General features: G+C 39.8%; 1 long non-coding RNA gene across 1 annotated transcript in view; it reads left to right on the forward strand.

Annotated features, from left to right (window-relative positions):
• The first annotated feature begins 1,457 nt into the window (after window positions 1–1,457).
• Window positions 1,458–20,900, forward strand: part of LOC119145792 — a 29,248-nt gene continuing 9,805 nt past the window's right edge. Inside the window, exons 1-2 of the long non-coding RNA XR_005103532.1 lie at window positions 1,458–1,635; window positions 13,353–13,499. This is a non-coding gene — a long non-coding RNA (uncharacterized LOC119145792). The remainder of the gene's footprint in view (window positions 1,636–13,352; window positions 13,500–20,900) is intronic.

The raw sequence follows: 20,900 nt of genomic DNA on the forward strand, positions 1-20,900 counted from the left end.
TCATGGTCTTAGAATTATACATTATCCTGCAGTTCTGTGGGGAAGCAAAATAACAGGAAAAATCCCATTTCCTGGGAGTATTGTTGGATTGTTCAGAAAACAGATTTCAACCTGTATCCCATGACATTCAGGCAGTTGGCACATAAGCTCTCTACAGGTTAACTAGAAAACTTACATGAATGATGTCTTCAATTTTGGTTCCCTGTGGTTTCAAGAAGATAGGGTGAAGTGGAACAGAGAAAAATCCAGAGCAATTTTCTAGGAGACCACCTGGTCCCAAATCCCTTGCTTTTTTTGTATGGTTTTTGTTTGGTTTTTTTCTCTCTGCAAGATCAAATTGATTTTCTGTGGAAATTGGCTATATATTTTCCAAATTGACTGCAGGATGGAGGCTTTAATGCAAGTTGAAAACTGGAAAAGGAAATCAGAGTACTAGAAAAAGAATACAAAGATATGTAAAGTGTTTGTTCCTAGCAAATTCTCTGTGATTTCAGGAGTACTTTGAGAGGTATGGTTGAGTTTGAAAAGGTAGGAAGGTAAAGGCCTTTGTTGACGAGCACAAAATGAAAGTACAGTAACTAGTCTCTCATGAGGAATGGGAATGTTTAATGCCTGCTTTGTGAAATGGTTTGGCATTTAGGACTCATCTTCTCTGCATTGTCTGTGACACACCTATGTTACTTTGCCATGTACATTTCAACTAAAAGTGGATGAAAACAAATAGTAAGTAAAGAATAAGTGTTAAGTTTTGGTGTAGAAGGAAGGAGAAAATGACAACTTGTGCTAGCTGTGCCTAAAGCATGCAAGTTTATTCCTAGCAGTGTGCTTCTAATCCCTACTCCTGTCAGGTATTTAAGCATGTTCTTAAGCCCCTGCACATGTGCTTTGTTAGCCAGAGAGGGATGACACACCTTTAAATATGTCCCTATGTGTTCTGTAGCGACACTCATGAAGACCACTTTTCTTTGAACTTGTTGTTTGCTGTTTTGAGACCTTATGGCTGTGATCTCCCAGATTTTGTCCTGTTTTAATGTCTAAAATTCAAAATCTCATTCAGCTTCTCTTGCTTGTTGTTAACCTTAGATATATGTCATGCACCTCAGGAGAGTCCTTGCCCTTTGTCAGAGGAGAGGTTTTTGACAGACCATGTGTTGTCTGCCATTCTGACTTGAAGTACATGCTTCATCAGATATTTTTTTGAGAAAGCAGCTGTGATAGCACTTTTGTCTATGAAACTAAAATAGATATTCACAAGTACTGCAATCTGTTTTACAGTGATGGGATTATTTATGATTTTAAATAATTGTATTTTATTCTGTAATCAGTATTTCCTTTTATGTAGAAGAAACTAGTCCAACACACTTCAATGTATATTAAAGTTTATTTTTTATAAAAATAGCCTATTATAGAAAGGAAATAAATTGTGCCTTTCAAAACACTGTACTTTTCAGATGTGCTCTCCACCTCGCTGCCTGGACCCAGATGAAAAGTGTCGTTTCCACTGTGTGGTGATAACAGAATCCTGTAGGAGATACTGGTTGCTCCACAGTCCTCTCCTGTGAAAGGGGAATGTCTGACGGATCAACATGTGTCAAACAATTTAAAATCCCCAGAAGGAAGTTCTATAAATGACAGGTATGATGTATTGGTTTCTTGTCTTCCAAACATTTGCATGTTTTCATCTTTTGCTAAAACTAAAATCGGAATTTAAGAACAGCAAAGCAGTTTGACACTGGACAGACTGAACAGCCCATATGGGCTTTTTAGTGTCTTACAGAAGAGACGATGTGTGTTTTCTGTTTGGTACATAAGTGGATAGGACAGCTGGAGTCTTCTTGTTTCAATTCTACTGTGAAATTGTACTTCGTAATATGGAAGGAAATTGAATTAACCTGAGTGCAAATATGAATTGTTACTCTGTTGATCACTACTTAAATGGAAATGCCAGAAATGTCTGCGGAAGGTGTAGATATTGCACAGCTATTTTGAATGGCTGGAATGGAATGAAAATAAGGGCGATCTTTGGACAGCAACTCTGACTGCATTGCAGTGAGCAGAGGGAAGGAATTTGGTCTGACAGTGTTGTAAAGAAGATACTTGAAGGTCCTAGGGATTGCCCACTGGATGAAGTCAACATTTCACACTTTTGACAAGGCTGCTACTTTACGGATTGCTCAGCAGTATCTTTCGGATGTACTAGAGGAGGGTTACCTGCCGTGCAGCAGGAAAAAAGCATTAGCCAGGAGGGTGCATAGTCTAACACTTACCCTTTTGTGACCTGGTATTTCCACACTCAGAAACATCTACTTCTGTGACCACCGTAGCTGAATTACAGCCTCCAGGAGGTCAAATTGATTCAATCTGTTCAATTTACTCAAAGGCTGAGGAAAAAGAGACTTAACTCAGAGCTCTACTTTAAATACTCCTCAGCTGCCCCTTAGTGAGTGAGCCTTCCCTTAAAAAAGTACAAGGAAGGCTTCTAAATTAAAATATTTTACTGAATTATTAGGCATAAATGTATTTTGAAAGCACTGGGAACTAGGAACACACATGATAGGAAAGAATTATCACCCAGACAGAATAACTAAATCTAACGGGAGTAATTCTTTGGAAGCAGACAAACCTTGATATATACTGCTCACTTTTTATTGTTTCTAGCTGTCTGTCTCCAAATTAGGTTTTTCTAAATAAAAAAGATTTACTGTATTCAGAGTAGGGCCTGGAATTACTTAAAATCAGCTGTTCTACACAGTGCTGTGTGGCATGAAAGACACAGCTTTATGAGGCATTTAAATAAGTATGTTTTCAGGTTGACTTCCTCAAATTAGCAAAGACTAATTAGTGGGATTGTTCTGTATGGTAATGATGTCTTAGGTACAGTGTTTGATAATACAAATATGTATGTTATTTAACACCTTACCAATGTTGTATATTATTTAGAATGCTCTTAGGCCAAATTAATGAGCTCTATCAAAAGATTCCTTGGGGTAAGAGCTAGCCCAAGATCCTGGCTGTACTTCCCTAGGATCATAGAATATCTCAAGTTGGAAGGGACCCGTAAGGATCATTAAGTCCAACTCCCTGCTTCTGACAGGACTGCCTGATTAGCATTTATTTGTGGAAGCAGGAATAAAACTGTTGGAATGGGATGGCTCTGAGTTCTCTGGCTCTAATTTTCTCTTGAAATGAAAGAGCAGGATTACTGATGACTTCAGTGGTGGCTTGTTTATTTACAGTCTACTGAGGCCCTGGCACAATAGTGAAAAGGTGCTGTGAAGTGTGCAAGTGTGTAAAGTGGAAGGGAACTACAATGACTGCATTTTCTTTTCCTCTGTGTATTTTTACTCAAAGTATTACTGAAATGCACATGACTTCTTTCTGTTTTCTTACAATTTCCCTCCTCCCTTTACTTCATCATAGTCTGGAATAAGCCATCCCAGCTGAAAGAGGATGTCTGCCATTTGTATGCCGTCGATAAAATAGCTCTGTCGTTGAGTGGGTGGGTCATGCTTCCGGTATGACCTGGTTCAGGGAGGAGGCCAAGGAAAGCATGGGCTTGCAGGGCCTAGTGAAGGCAAGTGAGAAGTTCCAGCTCAAAGCCCAAGCAGAGCATGGGGGTGAAGGAGCAGTGAGACAGGAGAGGTAGCTCCAGGAAATAAGCGCTGTGCAGAGCAGGCTGCAGGAGGTGGACTGAGCTAAGAGCATCAGGAACCTTCTGTGATTTGTGCTTAAGAGAAGACTGGGTGTCCTGCAGCCTTTGTCCCCACCTGATTGATGGTGGTGGTTGCCTGCATGGTAACGCACATTCAGCACTTCACTTTTGGAGATTCAGTGATGTGCCCCATCCTTAGCTGTTCACAAGGATGCTGGGGTTCCCAGTGTGACCTGTGTGGGGACGCAGTCATACAAGCATGTTCTTTGGGAGGCGATGCTGGTGGGAGGACAGCAAAACAGATACATTATTACTGTCAACTTTATAAGAGCGGCACACATTGTCCTCTTGTTCTGGCAATATAATAAAACATCCACTGTCTGGATATATGTAGGCTCTGCTAAGTGGTTGTTGGCTACTTGATCAGGACAATCCACACCTGAACTATTCATCAGTGTCCATGTAGTGCTGGATCTGATGACGCTCTTGTTGAACACACAGCTGATTGCAGTAGGTGGGTCAGCATTGTGTGAGATTTCATAGAAGAGTTCAGATCATGAACAGCGTACTCTCAAATCCTTATTTGCATCCAGTAAAATTGTGTTAAATCTTTTGAGGGCTGGTGAGGGCTGCTTTCAAGTTGATTACCAGTGTATCAGAAAACACGCTGTCATCTCCAGACATAAATAATATGATGATGAACTGTTTGATCAAAGCATTTTGAAGTGGCATCAGTGACCAAATTCTAGAACACTACTCAGCATAAGGTCCACACTTCAGGTTAATCAGTATCTAATACTTCAGGCATGTTTTAACATAATAGGGAGATGAATTCAGGTTAGTTTGTTGGTTTTGTGTAAAAACCTCTTCCCTCTTATGAGTCTGAATCACTATCTTGAATTTATTCAGAGCCAATTCTTTCATTTTAAAATAATGCTATTAAGATAATTACTAAAAGTGCATATTTAAATTCAAATGTAGATCTTAATGTATTTATTTTTTGTATTTGTTAGAGAATAACTCCTGAATATTAATTTTTCTGGTGAATATTCACCTGTCTATATTTTCATTACTAACAAAAACAAAGAGCAAAGAACCTTTCATAAGACTTACAGAAATTCAAATGATCATGTTTCATTAGAATCATGTTATTTTGCTAGAAATACAGAATTAAGGGGTTTTGGCACAAATTAATTATTTACATTTTTCCTTTATTTTCATTATTTTTCTGTTACTGTCCTTGATTATGATATACTTGATTCATTACTGTTATTCAGCAGTGAACAGTGTTTCAGCCCAAGCCCCCAAGCATGGATCAAACATATTACAGTACTTTAGCAGTGCTATAATTTGGGTGAGTTATACTTCTGCTTTCCTCCGTGGAATTTTTTGAACTCCCTTGATGGTTTCCTTGCTTGGAGGGAAGAAGTGGTTCATCATATGTGTCCCAGCTGTGTTTTGTCCTTGGTGAGGACTCTGCTGAAGCTCACAGGGAGTGTGTAGGTATGAAACAACTGAACTACAGATTTAGTGAGAGCATTATTTTCTCATCATGTGCTTCGTAAATATCAATATTTCTGAATTGAAAGAATTTAACTTTTGGTTGAACTCAATTGTTTTTCAGGCATTTGTGTGTTCAGCCAGGCTCACCTATTTCAGCAGCTCGGTGGCTTTTTAATCCCTGTGATGTATCAGTTAGCAGTAGTGTGACAATATGGCAGTCATTGTGAGTTGCATCCAAGAGCCTCTTTGATAAAGGACATGATGCCTGAGTTTGGGGAGCCAAGATTTGCACCTGAAGCCAGAAGCAGATCGCATTTCTCTGACTGTAGAAGCATGAGGAGCAGCTTTCCACTGAGAGTGGAAAAAGAGACTGGCAACAGCCTGTGTGGTGTTCCTCAGGGGAGTTAGTGGCTGAGCAGGGTGACTGACATCTTCTGTACTAACTGTCTTGTCAGGATAGCAGCAACCACGCTATTACAGATCCTTCCAAACTGCTCTGTGGAGCAGCCAAACTATATACCATTTGACGGTAGCTTTTATTTATTTATTTAGTTAGTTAGTTATAATTTGCATATAAGATTTGACCATGCTTGGATTAAGGGCCAAATCCTGCTCCTTTAGAATACTGACAAATAAAAATTTTCATTAGGGCTAAGCACTGATGTGCGTATCTGTGTACAGCAAGGTGGTAACTGAGGTTTCCTTGGCACCATGTTTTCCTTCCAGTCCAGTACTTCAGTACTCATGGGGTTGATTCTCTCCTGATCCTTTTCTTTTTTCATCTTAAGCAGAACATTTGTATGTATGTTTTTTCCATGCCAAAATGGATTTTTGTTTATACAGAGTACAAGTTATTTCACATTAAATGCACTGGAAAGGTTTATAGAAATGAGAGCTTTGCAAGCAGGTTGCTATTTCAGACTTTGCAATATCTAGTATTAAATATTTTGTTCAAAACAAAAGGAAAGGAAAAACCCTCAGCCAGGCTTTATTGCAATTAATATTTTGCCTGGTACTACATGGCTAGAATAAGTTATTTTTAAGAATGCCTCAGTGAATTAGGGGGCTACAAGCTCTTTACTGTAGTGATGTAGGTATGCTGGAGCTTTGATGCTGACGGTTAAGTGAAGATGGATCTGAGGTTCTTGAACATTTTTGCCTGGTTTGATTTATCATACTGCTAAAAATTACAAATAGATCTTATCTAAACCCCTACCTCTGTAGGCATGCTTAAATTTGGAGGTGTTTTAAATGCTGACAAGGTTCCAATATGCTTTATGAGACACTGCACACAAACCTTGAGTATGAATAACAGATATCCCAAATAGGAATAAGATTTTTGCGGTGTGACTACATTGTCTCTGAAGTTGTTTACACAGTGGAATAATAGTTTCAGTGTTTAAAAGTGTTTGCTCTGCTTTATGCCTTAGCCAGAAAACCACAATATCAGAAGTAGTCTAGGACATTAATAACCTTATTGTATACTGATGTTAGAGATAATATTGCAGTTCATCATTGTTTGCTATTGTAAATGTTTTGCTGCGCTTTTAGCTGTATCTGTTCTTCCATACCCCTGAGGACACTTACCGTTAAGATGGATTTAGGGTGCTTTCTTTCAAGTACAAAATTGTACAAGAAAAACAAACATTCAGTATTCAAAAGATGGACCTATAGACACAAGAAATTGAAAAACTTTCTCCTAACAGTAATAATTCATTGGGAAGATAGATACAGTGTAAATAGTATCATACATTATGCATTTTTTCTAATGTAATGCTCAGTAATGAGGTGGGAAATCGATAGGGTGTTTTCATTATGCCAGTTTAGAAACAAACTTAAACCTGTGTCCTAGTCAACTAGTTATCTGTAAGACCTTACACTGCAAGCCATATCTGCTCATATGCATTCTTTATAAGGTCTCTAAAAGGTGTAGATATTACATATGTCCTTGGAAAGATTTGAGCCACAGGAGAAAATTTCTAGTCTCTAAATTATCTGTGCTCACAATGGCTTCAGTGCATTTTCTCATAGCTCTTCGCTGTCAAGCTCTCATTTTCCCCTTGCTTTTGTAACAGCTCTGGTGTTACACCTGAACCTTTTCTGAAGTTGAACGTCATGGGTTTCTTCACCTTTTTCTTGGTTCTTTGACTTGCTAGTTAACTTCATTAAAAGTAGGCTAATTAGAGGGAAAATGAAAAATAGTTTGGTATCATTACTGAACACAGTGAAATGTACTACATGGGAGAGAAATGGGAGGAAGGTCTTCATAGATCAGTTTGGTTTTGCTTGCTAGCCCAAGGATGATGAAGCCAGCTAGGGCTTATCTTTTTCTCCCAGAAAAGCAGAACATAAAGTAGAAAACCAGAACATAACACTTGACTGTGATCTGCATCCTCAGCTTAATGTAGCTGGAATTATTTGCTAGTAAATGTTTAAGAAGAGTGGTTATTACTGCCACATCCAGACTATATACAACCTCGGCACATACAAATTTGTACAACCTCTGCCACTGACATATCCCCCTTTTACTGTGCTTCAAAATACGATTTTTACTTTATCGCTTTGAGACAAGTCCATACATACAAGTGGGTTAAGGACTCTAGATGCCAAGATACAGAAGTCATCTGTCTGCCATCTCTGAGAAGGAAAAATGTAAAAGGTGCCCTTGTCCTTTTGTATTGCACTGTTTATATACTCAAAACAGCACAACACTGACTCCAGATGGCTTTCTCCACTTTCTGGTTGCCACAGACTGTTTTCTTTGCAAGCTCTATATGGAAGATAGTTGTCTCAATGAGCATTTTAGGTTCTGCTCCAGGAACCAGTAACCTTTTAGTCAAACAATATTCTGAAGCATAATTTTTAGTTACCCAAGTCAGTTTTTACTGGGTCAAGCACACTGCACTAGCCTGTAGTGAACAGATGATTCCAGGGCAAGTTTGAAGTTCAGCTAATACAAATTTGTTGCTCATCCACACTGGAATTTTGCTTTGTTTAATTTGTGATAGTGCTTGGACTAGATAGTAAAAATACATTATTTTTTTTAATGTAACAGGATATGAATGACTGGACATGATAAATAATGGAATCTCTTGTAATTGTATCTACATGACTATTTAATATTCTTAGAGCTGTGAATTTATCCCATGTCTGAGAATACTTTGAAGTATCTGACCGAGCTTAATTGTTTGCTTTTGCTCCATCCCTCACATGCTGATGACACAAGTCTGTGGCTGCTTAAGATCACACCATTTTTCAAAAGTTCAGCATGCCTACATGTGCATGGAAAACCGAGGAGCAGACTGAATCTTTGCCCTTTTGTTGCAAGGTCTGTAATAGTGGAAGTGGGAAGAAGCAAGTAAAATTGGTTTTGTCTTTCTCTTTGGAAGTCTGCTTTCCTCTTGTACAGTATAGATAACAGGGATTGGCTGCAACAGTCAATACAAATTTCAAAGAGCTCTCAGAGGCTGGATATGGATGCTAGCTGGCAAGCAACGTGCAAGGAATTTCTCAGTGTACTCTGCGAGTGAGAGAAAAGGAGCTTATTAGTACTAGGCATGTTTCAAAACCAAAATGGGTAAAAGTATTTTTTTTCAGCAGTTAATTTTTGAGTAACTGCAAATTAACACATATATCAAATGTATGGTTTAATCATGAAATGACGGTATTTCTCATCTTCTAGGAAGAGGCAAAGGAGAAACAGGAAAATCAAAACAATGGCGTTTGAGAAGATAGATTTCAATAATTTTAAGAGTTCGTAGGATATTCTGTGAAGATCAGATCTGAAGGAAAAAAGAGGTGACAACTCTTTGATAAAATAATATTAAGAGTACAGTGGAAAGACAAATGTAGAAAGAAACCAATCTGGCCAGTTCAGAAGTTCTTCATTGACCTTTAACACAAGCAAGAGGAATACAGAAGTTGAAGTACAGATCAAGTAGCTGGGAAGTCTCAAAGTGCAACATGGGTAGGCAGAGAAAAAAACATCAGAAGGGTCAGGGAACAAAATGAGATGCAGTTAGTGAGGAACATAAAAAGTAACTGGAAATCACTCAAAAAGTACATTAGTTATAAGATAAAGAACAAGAAAAATTTGTCCACTACTGACTCTGATCCACTACTGAGGATAGTATGTTAAAAGTTGTTTCTTTTCTATCAGCCTTCACTTAAAGCTTAACAGCAATCTTTCAGAATTAATACTAGTGACAAGTGAAGACAATCTCAGCTTTTAGGGGGGTACACCGTGCCAAACAGTACTTAGACATATCTGATATTTTAAGATTGATGACTACTTCTGTCTCTGTTGAACAACTGACCAAAGCTATCTGAGGTATCTTGAAGGTTCATGAATGACAGAGGACATACCAGAACACTGAATTAAAATTAAATGTAGTGCTTCTCTTGTTGGAGGACAAGAAGAGTTGGAGATTTATAGCATAATTTTAATACCCAGAACAAGTACTGGTTCTGACAAAATTTTTTTAAAAACTAAGACAGTAATGAGATGAGTAAACCCTTCTCCTCTCTTGCCATTTCCTTGCCTCCCTGCAAATGCAAGAAAAATGAGTGTAATTTAAGATGACAAGCCAGAGTCTGACCCTGCACGACTCAATACTTGGTTGTAGCAGCCCATGCAATTCGGCTTTCTAGCACAGTTCTCCCTAGGCATCAGGAAAAGTTCCTGTAGTTACAGATGTAGAAATTACTGGCATATTAGCCAGAACAAATACCTAGCTGTCAGTTTAAACAAACTTTCTGGACTGTTTTGTGTAGAACCAAGGTATTAGGTTCTCACTGGAGAATTTCTTCCTTTGTTTGATTTTGTGTCTATTTCTTATTAAGTATTGCCAGCTTAGTTTTAAATGCATAATGAGTTTAGCCAGCCACATTCGGTAGCATGCGTTCAGTTTTCCATGGTGGTGGGAGTCCAAAGAACACTGAAGCAAAGGGGAAATCTGCATTCACATTTTATCTGATACCGAACAGAGAATGTGCCACCAAGCCTATAATGAATGTTTATTAAAGGAAGGAATAAATATTTCATGACCTTCCAGTCCTTGATATAGCTGTCTCTTTTATTTAATAAGCAGAAGAGGTTTATAGTGTTTGCCCAGCCATTTCCCAAGATATGTTTTTTCATTATGTGACTTTATTGCTTCTTGCTGTGTTAAGGTCCTACATTGTCTTGTCTATTCTCTGACTGAGATACATCTGTCAGAAGATCAAGTGCTATGGATCGATGGACCGCCAGTGAAACTGTTGTAGGAACATTGATTTGCAACAGGTGAATGTTGGCTCTTATTCTTCACAAATTGCCAATCTCATTAACTACTTAGAAACCAAGTTTAAAAAAAAGTATCCAGCACAGACCAGAAAACCACAGGAATTTCATTTTATAGAAGATGTAAAAAAAAAAAAAGAAAATAAATAAATGTTTAGCATGAAATAAAGCCAAGACACATAAATGTAGAGAAGCTGATTATTCAAGGAGAGTGAGTATTCCAAATGATAAGAATAGTGAACAATGCCATGATTTGGTCATCTACCTGAGATGTGAGAGACTTGGGTTTTTTCAGCCTGTGCTTCAAATCAAATAAAAAAAGAAAAAAAATCCCATCTGTTCTCACTGAATTACCTAGGTGTGGAGTTAATTTGTCCTGCTCCAGATTCCATCCTGGAGCTGATACATTTTAATTAAAATCAATGTTTCCAGAAATGTCATTTTTGACATTCGTTTTTTGACAGAACAGCATTCTTCAGTGGGAAGTGATTATCTATACAATATAGCCGTTATTTTTTGTCTGAACTCTTAATTGTATCCATATCACAGCTGGTGTGAGAATGGTTCCTTTTGCACATAACTTTTCAAAGCAAGCCAGCTTGGTATTGCTTCAAAATAAGAAAGGAAAACTATGTTTAACAAATGGGGATCCACGGAACATAGTATATAGGCAGTGTGCAAATGGTCACGAGGGAGATGCTCTCCTCCTGGGGATTGGTAACTGTACAGTTCATTTACGATTTTCTCATATAGTTCTTGCTGAATCCATCAAAGTTTCTAAATACTATTATGGCTTCATAAAACCTAATTAACATGGAATTTCATCTGCACTGCACTGCATTGCAGCAATTGCTTATAGCACTTTTGAAAGTCTTCATACTACGCATTCTGGCCTGATCATGATTGTTCAAATCACTTGTCTGAATGGAATGAAAATGCACTTGTGTTTCATGGAAAAAGGAAAAAAAAGTACAAACTTGACACATACGATGAATAAACAGCCAGCAAAAAAAGTACAGAATAGAATCTTATTATTAGATGCTATCGAATTTCTAACAAGTCATATACAATTGCTATTGCTACACAATTAACAGCAGCAGACCCTTTATATGACTACTCAGGTCTGTAGAAATTGTCTTTAAAATGAAGACTGAATAATAATAATATGGAAATGCAGTGGAGAAAGGTCTTGTTTGAGTTAAAGATAGAACATTATTGTGGAAATGCAGCCAAGAAAGATCACATTTTACCCATTTTCTCCTGTGTGGCTCTTACCTTGCTTCACGTTAATTTTCACACTCTTGTCTTTTCTTTATCATTTATGAATTTTTGTTACTTATAGTTTCTAAGCATGTTGGATATTTCAGCCAAAGCTGAGTGCTGTGATTTGCACTCACTTGGATGCCTATACAAAGTCTGTGCTAGTAGAATTTTAAGGCAAATCTGTTCCTTGCTGTTGCGAATCTGAACAAGTGTACTGTGCTGCGCTGCAACGATATTCCTCGTTACAACACAGTCACAGAGTGCGTGTGGCAGTCTGTCAGGCTGGAGAGCTACCATCTTCTCCATGTGAGAAGACATTTGTCAAGGTTGATACAGGGACACGGGGATACAGAAAAGGGAACCAGTGTCACACAAACCTGGGACTATGTGACTGTATTCTTTCTATATTAATTTATGTGAAATTGGCACTTCATGATTCATGTGAAGTATGTGGGGGGAGAGAGAGGGTTTTTTCCAAGTATGAATTTGACGCTATGGCCAGGAAAGCCTGAATTTACACATAAAGAAAAACATGGATAGAAGTTTAATTCTAATTACAATTATTTTTATTATTTTATCCACGCATTAATACACTTTTACAAATACATTATTTTTAGCTTTTGCATCAGGAGGCCTCACAAGTCTCTGTAGTAGCTGGAAGTTGTTGCTCAAACAATTAAGTAATCTGAGACTTTGCAAGACTGCAAGGGTGTGGTTTCTACCTCCTTCAACTGAAAGATGAGATTGGAACGGTATGAGGTTTTGAGTTTTCTAGTGGTTGTTTTTTATGTATATATTTCTATAACATATATTTGTATATTTACATCAAATGTATTTATAATAGTTATATTTATATTATAACTATTTTTATATAATTATACTATCATATTTTATAAATCAGAAGTATCTCCAAGTTTCAGCAGTTTGCCCAAACGGTCATGCAGTCTGATCATGAACAAATTATTGTTTGAGAACATAGGGTTAACACACTGGAGGGAATCAATGATTTGAAAATTACAAAAATTATTTGTATCTCTACCTCTGTAGAGGGACTTTGTCCTTCCTATAACATGCTGATAATGTGGCGCTTTTCACAAGAGCATGAGGTAGTTCTTTCTCCCAACAAACAGATAATCATCAGTTATCTTCACTACAGATTCAGAGAAACAAGTAATGATACGGTATGAACATCCACATAGGCAAATCAGCTTATGCCTTCAGAAGTGTTTTTAGGTAGAACTCAGTGATTGTTCTGTGAAAGAGTAGGTTAAACTCACGTAAACCTCATCTGTGGTAGTATATTTTTGCTTCAAAGCAAGGGAGAATCATTTGAACAAATCACCAAAACCTCTTGTTAGACTCCAGTCTCTTACCCAGATATCAAGATTAATTTTAAAAGGTTTGATTACATCTTTGTGCACTGAACAGTCTTCATCTGCCACTAAAATGTAAAGCAAAATTTGTATCCTTCCTGCTGTCATGTGAATGCAGACCTTCCCCTAGCCTAGTTTAATAAATCTGTTTAAGGAAGTTTCCAAGGACAGAATAAATCTTTCTAGTTTGTGTCTCAATTCAGTAACGTTCTTCCCTCTTTTTTGCAAGGTAAACTAATGGTATCTTTAAAGTTTATACGTTGCATTTCATTGATGATAGGTGAGAAGATGCCATTTGGGTACCAGATAAGTGAGTGACAATGGGAAGGAGGCGATGTTCTGTAATGGCTTTGGTTTGTGGACACTTTTCACCGGGACTACTATTGTGCAGAAATGAGAATGCATTCCCATTTACCTGTAATGAGAGGTAAGTGGAACTTGCTTTCTCAGTCTTTTATCGAAAGAAGGAAGCTGCTTAGCTTATCACTCCTGATCTAAAGTACCAGCTTTGCTTGTTGTATTCATTTCTCATTAGCTTTTCAATTCATTCGCTATTAAGATGAAAGCCAGGATTAGAAAAAATGCAGTCCTATACTTTTCACAGGTTTCCGACTGTTTTAAATTTGCTGCATTGCCACATACTTTTAGTCTTTCTTTCCTGGAGAAGTTGGAAATTGGTTCCTATCTAGTCAAATAATAAAGAAAAGCATCTCTGGTTGGTTTTTGGTTGGTTGGTTTGGTTTGGTTTTTTAATAAAGACATTACAAATTGGGGTATTTAGCAGAAAAATCAACGTCGTACTGAAGAGACCTCCCTTTCTTAGCTAATAAAAAATGCTTCTGAATCTTATGTTGCTGGTACATCTTTCAGGGTTGAATGTGCAACCAGTATGTTTGGTAGCAAGAACTTACATACATGCACACACAGGACTTAATTTGAAATAAAATTACATGATGAAGGTGGAGAAGTTGGGAATCACATAGATAAGGCATTCATAGCTTGGCATTTTTGATGAGGGAAATGAACTCTGGTTTTGTTTGAATGATGAAGATTTAGTTTATTTGTCCAATAAAATGGTGATGATATTAGAGACCAGAGCGCTATTTTGTTAAGCTCTGTAAAAACACATGGAAGACAGGTAGTGAATGGTCTAGAGAGCTCACAGCAAAACTGTGAAGACAGTCTGTGTTACTCCAGAGGTCAGGAATTGAAGAGACCTGAATAGTACGTGGAGTTCACATTCTGAATAAGTTAGTTTGTATGAGATTAAATGAAAAACAAACAATCAATGAGTGGACAAAGGACAATTGTTTTAAAAATATTTAAAACTGATCAGAAGGTGAAAACAAATTTCTTAAGACCATGAAAGAGAGCTGGAGAAAAGGAAAAGAACCGTGTTAACTCAAACTCTACCTTTAGCAAAAACTGCAAATATCTGAGCCTCCCTCTTTTCCCCACCACGTCTCTGCCCCTGTGATAGCGGTGACCGTGTTAGCCTAAAGTCCTCCACTGAAAACCAGGTTTCGGCAAGAAAGATGGAGGATTGTTTAAGTCTTTTAAGACAAGGCACAAGCTAGAAACAGACTGTTCCTGATGAAACACCCACTGGGGCTGTTTCTGTTCTCATTGCTATTTGTTTTATTTCTTCACCTCAAACAAATGACTGGAGAAATGAAAAAAAGACAAATTTGCTGCCATTGAAAGGGATGGCTGTATGTATTACTGTGCTGACTATCCTCACATGCTATTCGGTGTATATTGTTGTTTTGCTTCATTTCAACAGTAATACTTTACTGTGCTGTAGATTGCAGACCACAATGGGACAGTTTGTGACTAATTTTGAAAGCCAAATGCTTTCTTGGAGAAGTGGATCTACCTTACATGTATCTGCATCATGCTGCTCTGTAGGTGTGATTTTCTCAGAGGTTGAATCAAGTCAGCACACTGGCTGCCAACACGGTGAAATATTATTGAACCATACAAAAGCAGTGGAAGACGAACTGTCAGTCACTGTGATGAGATAAAGAAGAAAACATTATTCAATAAAGTAAAGCTAGTTTACCATCATTGTACATCTAATTTGGAACAGAAACCAATTTGGCTGAACCTCAGCAGTGTTTTTTATAAGGCTACCTAGCCAGCTTTTTAAGCAGGTGAATCACAGCATAGTTCTTTCCAGAATTCAAAGAATTCTGTAGCTAGAGATCTACCAAATTGTTAGTGGTATGGAAAAAATAACTAGAGAACAAACTGTTAACTGCTTTTTTCCACTATAAAAATTCAAGACATGACTAAAAGTATCACACTGCCTGTTTGAAATCCAGAAAACAGTGGCTCTTAACCACCATGACATGTAGTTACACTGTGGAACTTCTTGTCACAGGATGTTGTGGATGCTAAGAGTTTACTTGGGTTTAAAGAGCAAATAGACAAGTTTGCAGAACTCTGTGCAGGTCTATTAAATACAAAGACTCTGCTCTGACTCTGGAAATCCCTGATTCCCCAATTGTTTAAGGCTGGGAGACCTAGCATGATGTTTGCCTTGTTTTGTCTTGTGTCATGGATACAATACTATTAGATACAGAGTACTAGACTGGGTGGACCTTTGTTCTGACACAGAGCAATGCAGCAATTCTAATGTAGGCTGCTCCTAGATACTTGCTTAAAAAATACGTACTAGATGTATCCTATTTCCTTCTGGGTTTTTTTTGTGGGTTTTTTTTTTTTTTTCTTTTTTTCTGTTTCTCTATCTGACAAGTAGCCAGGTACCAACACTGGGTCTGTTTTGGGAAGATTGTCTACCAGTGCAGCGCAGTGTGGTGGTTTGACCCTGGCTGCCAGGTGCCCACCAAAGCTGTTGTATCACCCCACTCCTCAACTGGACAGGGGACAGAAAATAAAAGAAAGGGCTTGTGGGTCGAGATAATGACAGGGAGATCACTCACCAATTACCATCACAGGTGAAACAAACTTGACTTGGGGAAAATTAGTTTAATTTATTAGCATTCAAATGACGATAAAGCACCTTCCATGCATCCCCTCCCTTCTTCCCAGACTTAATTTCACTCCCAATTTCTGAGTGGCACAGAGGAATGGGAGTTGGGGGTTATGGTCAGTTCATCACACATTTCCGCCGCTTCTTCCTCCTCACACTCTTCCTCTGCTCCAGCACAGGGTCCCTCCCACGGGAGATGGTCCTCCATGAACTCCAGTTGTGAGCCCTTCCCATGGGCTGCAGTTCTTCATACAGTGCCAGTCTGGGTCCTTCCACAGGGTGCAGTCCCTCAGGCACAAACTTCTCCTGTGTGGGTCCCCTGTGGGGTCACAAGCCCTGCCAGCAAACCTGCTCCGGCCTGGGATCTTCTTCCCTCCACATGTTCACAGGTCCTGCCAGCAAACCTGCTCCAGAGCAGGCTTCCCATGGGTCACAGCCTCCTTCAGGCATCTGCCTGCTCCAGCACGGGGTCCTCCACAGGCTGCAGGTGGATACCTGCTCCACCATGGACCTCCATTGGCTGCAGGGCACAGCCTGCCTCACCATGGGCTTTACCATGGGCTGCAGGGGAATCTCTGCTCCAGTGGCTGGAGCCCCTCCTGCCTCCTTCTGCACTGACCTGGGAGTCTGTGGGGCTGTTGCTCTTACATTTTCTCATTCCTTTCCTGAGATTCCCCCCTCCGCCCCCCCGCCCCCCCCCTTCTTAATATGCTATCCCAGAGGCAATACTTATTAGCTCAGCCTTGGCCAGTGGTGTGTCCATCTTGGAGCTGGCTGGCATTGGCTCCATTGGACATGGGGGAAGCTTCTGGCATCTCAGTGAAGCCACGCCTGTAGCCCCCCTGCTACCAAAACCTTGCCATGCAAACCCACTACAGACAGATAAGTCAGTGTCTTTCTTGTTGTACAATTCTAATTTTAAAATTATATTTTTCAAAAATATCAGTTGTTACATGAACTCAGTTACTGGATATCCAAAAGGTGACACCAGATCTACTTCAGATTGCTGTCTGAGGGTAGTAGGTAGGACATAAGAAACTCTTCTACTAACTGTGAGACAAAGCTCAAGTCTTTATTTTGGCTGACTTTAGTTCTATACCAGGGCATTCCTGGGTTTTGGTTTACAGGATTATCCCAGTTTACCAACTAAGAGTGTAATTTACTAATCCTGCTATCGCTATTTCTGGAACACTGGAGTAGCTCTGTTCCTGAAATCATTGAGAGTATACTTAATTCCATTGTGTGGCACTTTAGTTACTGTGCACCATACTGCACCGAAGAAAGATACAAAAGCACTTTTGAAATGTAGCATACATAAAATGAAGAATATAAACCTCTTATTTGTCATGTTTTCTTTGTATGCTACACTGTATATTTGATACACTTAATTCTGTACCTTAAGTATGCAAGCAGACCAGGTGCTGATTTCTGTATCTATAACCTGTTAGAATGAGGAGGTTAGTTTTCCATGCTTTGTTGTAACATTGGCCTGAGTTTTACATTCTATCAGTCTTAAAGGAGAAAGACTGGATGCCACAAGTGGGGTGTGTGCACATGATTACCTGCTCCCTCATCATTCCTTCACTAGCTTTGGCTTCCTGACCACAGATGCAAGACCAGAACACAAGACCAGATCTCTGTTCTCCTGCTTATGCTGCATGCAGTATGATCATCCACCTTTTATCACTCTGAACTTAATGTCTTCTTCTTCTGAGTCATAAACTTTATCTTTTTTTATTTCACTTTGGATTTTGTATTTTAGTATTCTACCGTGTTTTATAGATATGACCTGCTTTCAAAGTATTGGTCTTAACAGCATTTTGACCTAGCTGCTTCTGTTCCCCAGGAAATTCTGACTTCCATACTGATTCTGAATGATTTTTTTTTCTCTTTGATATTCTGGAATTTCCTAGGAAAAAATACTTCTGTATTTTCCAGTCTTAGCACATCAGTAAAGTGTCATATCCTAAGGCTGGGACATCAGGGGCAGCTGAAGTGCTGCGGTATCTGCTGAGTAGTAGCAGCACTGCATTGGTGTGAGGACTGCTGAAAAACCCGAGTTCCCTGCTAGGAAGGTAATGAGTTGAGGTGGCTGCAGGAGCCAGTATCATCATATTGCCTTCAGTCCTCACTGCACACCTCTGCTGGCCAGCTGACTGCCAAAAGGTTTGCAAGGACACCGGTGTTGTGTGCTGATGGAAAGCTGCCCCTGGATTTTCCCTTTTATGAATTTGCTGAGCCTTGGCCTTGAGGATCTTCACTAGTTGAAGAGTTTGCCTGTAGTGTTACAAAGTTTGTTTACCTCTCATTGAAACAGATTCTTTCTTTTGTACCTTATGTCTGAGTTCAGAACAAGGATTTGGAAGGTTCCTCCTTTGGGACCATTGCTGATCCTCTACAAGTGAAGTTGTCCCAGGTGGTCTGCTCCATCACCATGCTGGCTTCCCTTTTGTTTCTGTATAGGCTCTGGGAGGAGAAAAAAATTCATCATGAATATTCTCAGTGAGTTATAAACAGGAAGAGGCAGTAACCTCTAATAGTTTATAAAGGTTCATATAATAAAAACATTAAAGAACAACAAAAGAGGTATCTGCCTTGACAGAGAACTACATAGTAGTACAGTCTGCCATTAGTTAACAGCTTGTAACACTACCTACCTTAAATCACCTTTTAAAGTAGCAAATAGTTGAGTGAATTTTAAAGTTGAATTTTCATCACTGGGTCTTGGCTCTTTTCCCAGCAAAGCAGCACACAAAATAACTTGTTTATGGGCTCTGAAAAAAATCAGGTTTGCATTCTGATGCTTAATTTCTACTTGGGGAAAAACAATAATTCCTCAAGCCATCAGTTTCATTCTAAGATAAAATAGAATAAAGAGCCTGAGGAATCCAAATAAACATGCCCAGAATTGCACATCAATGCAGAGGCTGCTACCTGGGGAGGGGACAGAACTGCTGGCTTCCTCTGGCCTCCTCTAACTCTCCCATCAGTCATTTGTGGCTGTATGTATGTCAGAAAGCACTTGGCTCTGAGTCCTCTCTGGGCCTGATGGGATGCTTCTTTGGCTTTGCTGTTCTTTGTTTTCTTCAGAGTGTGTGGATATGGGAGGTCTGGGCTGCAACCCACACAGTGGTGCTCCTAAGCATGAAACTGAGGATCTGTTTTATGTGCCCTCCAAGGTAGCAAAAAGGCTGAAGATGGTGGCTGGTACAATAGTCTTGGAGGGCTATATACCCTCCTAGTACCTACAATGGACTGGGTAGGGCACAAGGCCAGCCTGGTGCAGTCTTGTCCAGAGTGTCCACTGGATGGACTAAGGAATGAAGAAACTTACATGCTATATATACCCATGCACCAGTATAAGCTGGTGGCCTCCCAGCTGGAAAGCAGCTTGGCAGAAAAGGATCTGGGGGTCCTGGTGAACACCAGGTTGAACACAAGCCAGCAATGTGCCCTTGCTACAAGGGAGGAGAATGGTATCCTGGGCTGTATTAGGCAAAGTATTGCCAGCTGGTCAAGAGAGAAGTGGCCCTTCCCCTCTATTCAGCACTGGTGAGGCCACAGCTGGAGTGCTGGGTTCAGTTACGGCGTCTCCAGTACAAGAGAAAGGTGCACACACTGGAGAAAGTCCAGTGAAGGGTCATTAAGATGATTAGGGGACTACAGCATCTCTGCTGTGAAGAAGCACTGAGAGAGCTGGGATGGTTCAGCGTGGAGAACAGATGGCTTGAGGTGATCTTAATATATATAAATATATGAAAGGAGGGCACACAGATGACAGAGGCAGGCTCTTTTTGGTGGTTCCCAGTGGCAACGGGCACAAACTGAAACAGGCGGTTCCCCCTGAACATCAGGAAACACTTTTTTTCACATAGGGGTGACTGAGCACTGGCACAGTTTGCCTGGCGAGGCTGTGGAGTTTCAATCCTTGGAGACGATCGATCGAAAGCCATCTGGACGTGGACTTTGGCAGTTGGCTCTAGGTGGCCCTGCTTCAGCAGGGAGGTTGGACAAAATGACCTCCAGAGGTACCTTCCAACCTCAGCCATTCTGTGGTTCTGTGATTTATACTAGTAAATAAAAAGATCCACAGCTAATTATCTGGCCCTCAGGCAAGTGATATGGCATAAGTCATGTCCATACCAGCTAAATTCTCTTCCCTGTTCTGAACATGGTGGCTTCGTCTGTGCTGCATACTGGGAGCAATCTCTGGCATATGCTCTCTCCTGAGAGGTCAGAGTGGCTGCTAGGTGGCCTGGGCCAAAAATGTGCCTGGCAGTGTACTAAGCAGCTGGACTGTATCAATGACTGTGATTGAGCCTATGGTCAGCCTATGTTTGGTTTGCTGATAAAAATGTAGTCTTTCAAACCTATTGTCCATATGCCAACCGTGTTAGAGGAAATCAGCATAGTTACCAAGAGATTTTTAGATACAGGTTTCTTCCTTCTGCATTTGTTCTTCATTCATAGATATTAAAAGCATCCTGCATCCTGCCTTGCCTCACAACTCTCCTGGCTCCCCCTCCGCAGCCTGAGCTTCCTGGTGTTTTCCTGATCCTGTCCAGGGGTTTTGCCTGTGGTTTCATAAATCGTCACTCAGCTCAAGGGGTTTTACTGGAAGGTTGGTGCTGAGGCACTTGCTTTCCTTTCCTTAACAGATAGCTGAGGCTATGTAGCACCACTCTGCGACTTACCAGTTGGTTTCTGCTGTGTGGGGAGTTGATTGCAAAGGTGTGCAGAAAGTCAGTTACATTCCTAATGGGTGGCCAGTGTGGAGGCTAATGCTGACACAGCTTCCCAGCTGCTGACTTGGCTGCAGGGATAGGGTGGGGG

This window comes from Falco rusticolus, chromosome 4, assembly GCF_015220075.1.
Source record: "Falco rusticolus isolate bFalRus1 chromosome 4, bFalRus1.pri, whole genome shotgun sequence".
Taxonomy (NCBI): Eukaryota; Metazoa; Chordata; class Aves; order Falconiformes; family Falconidae; genus Falco; species Falco rusticolus.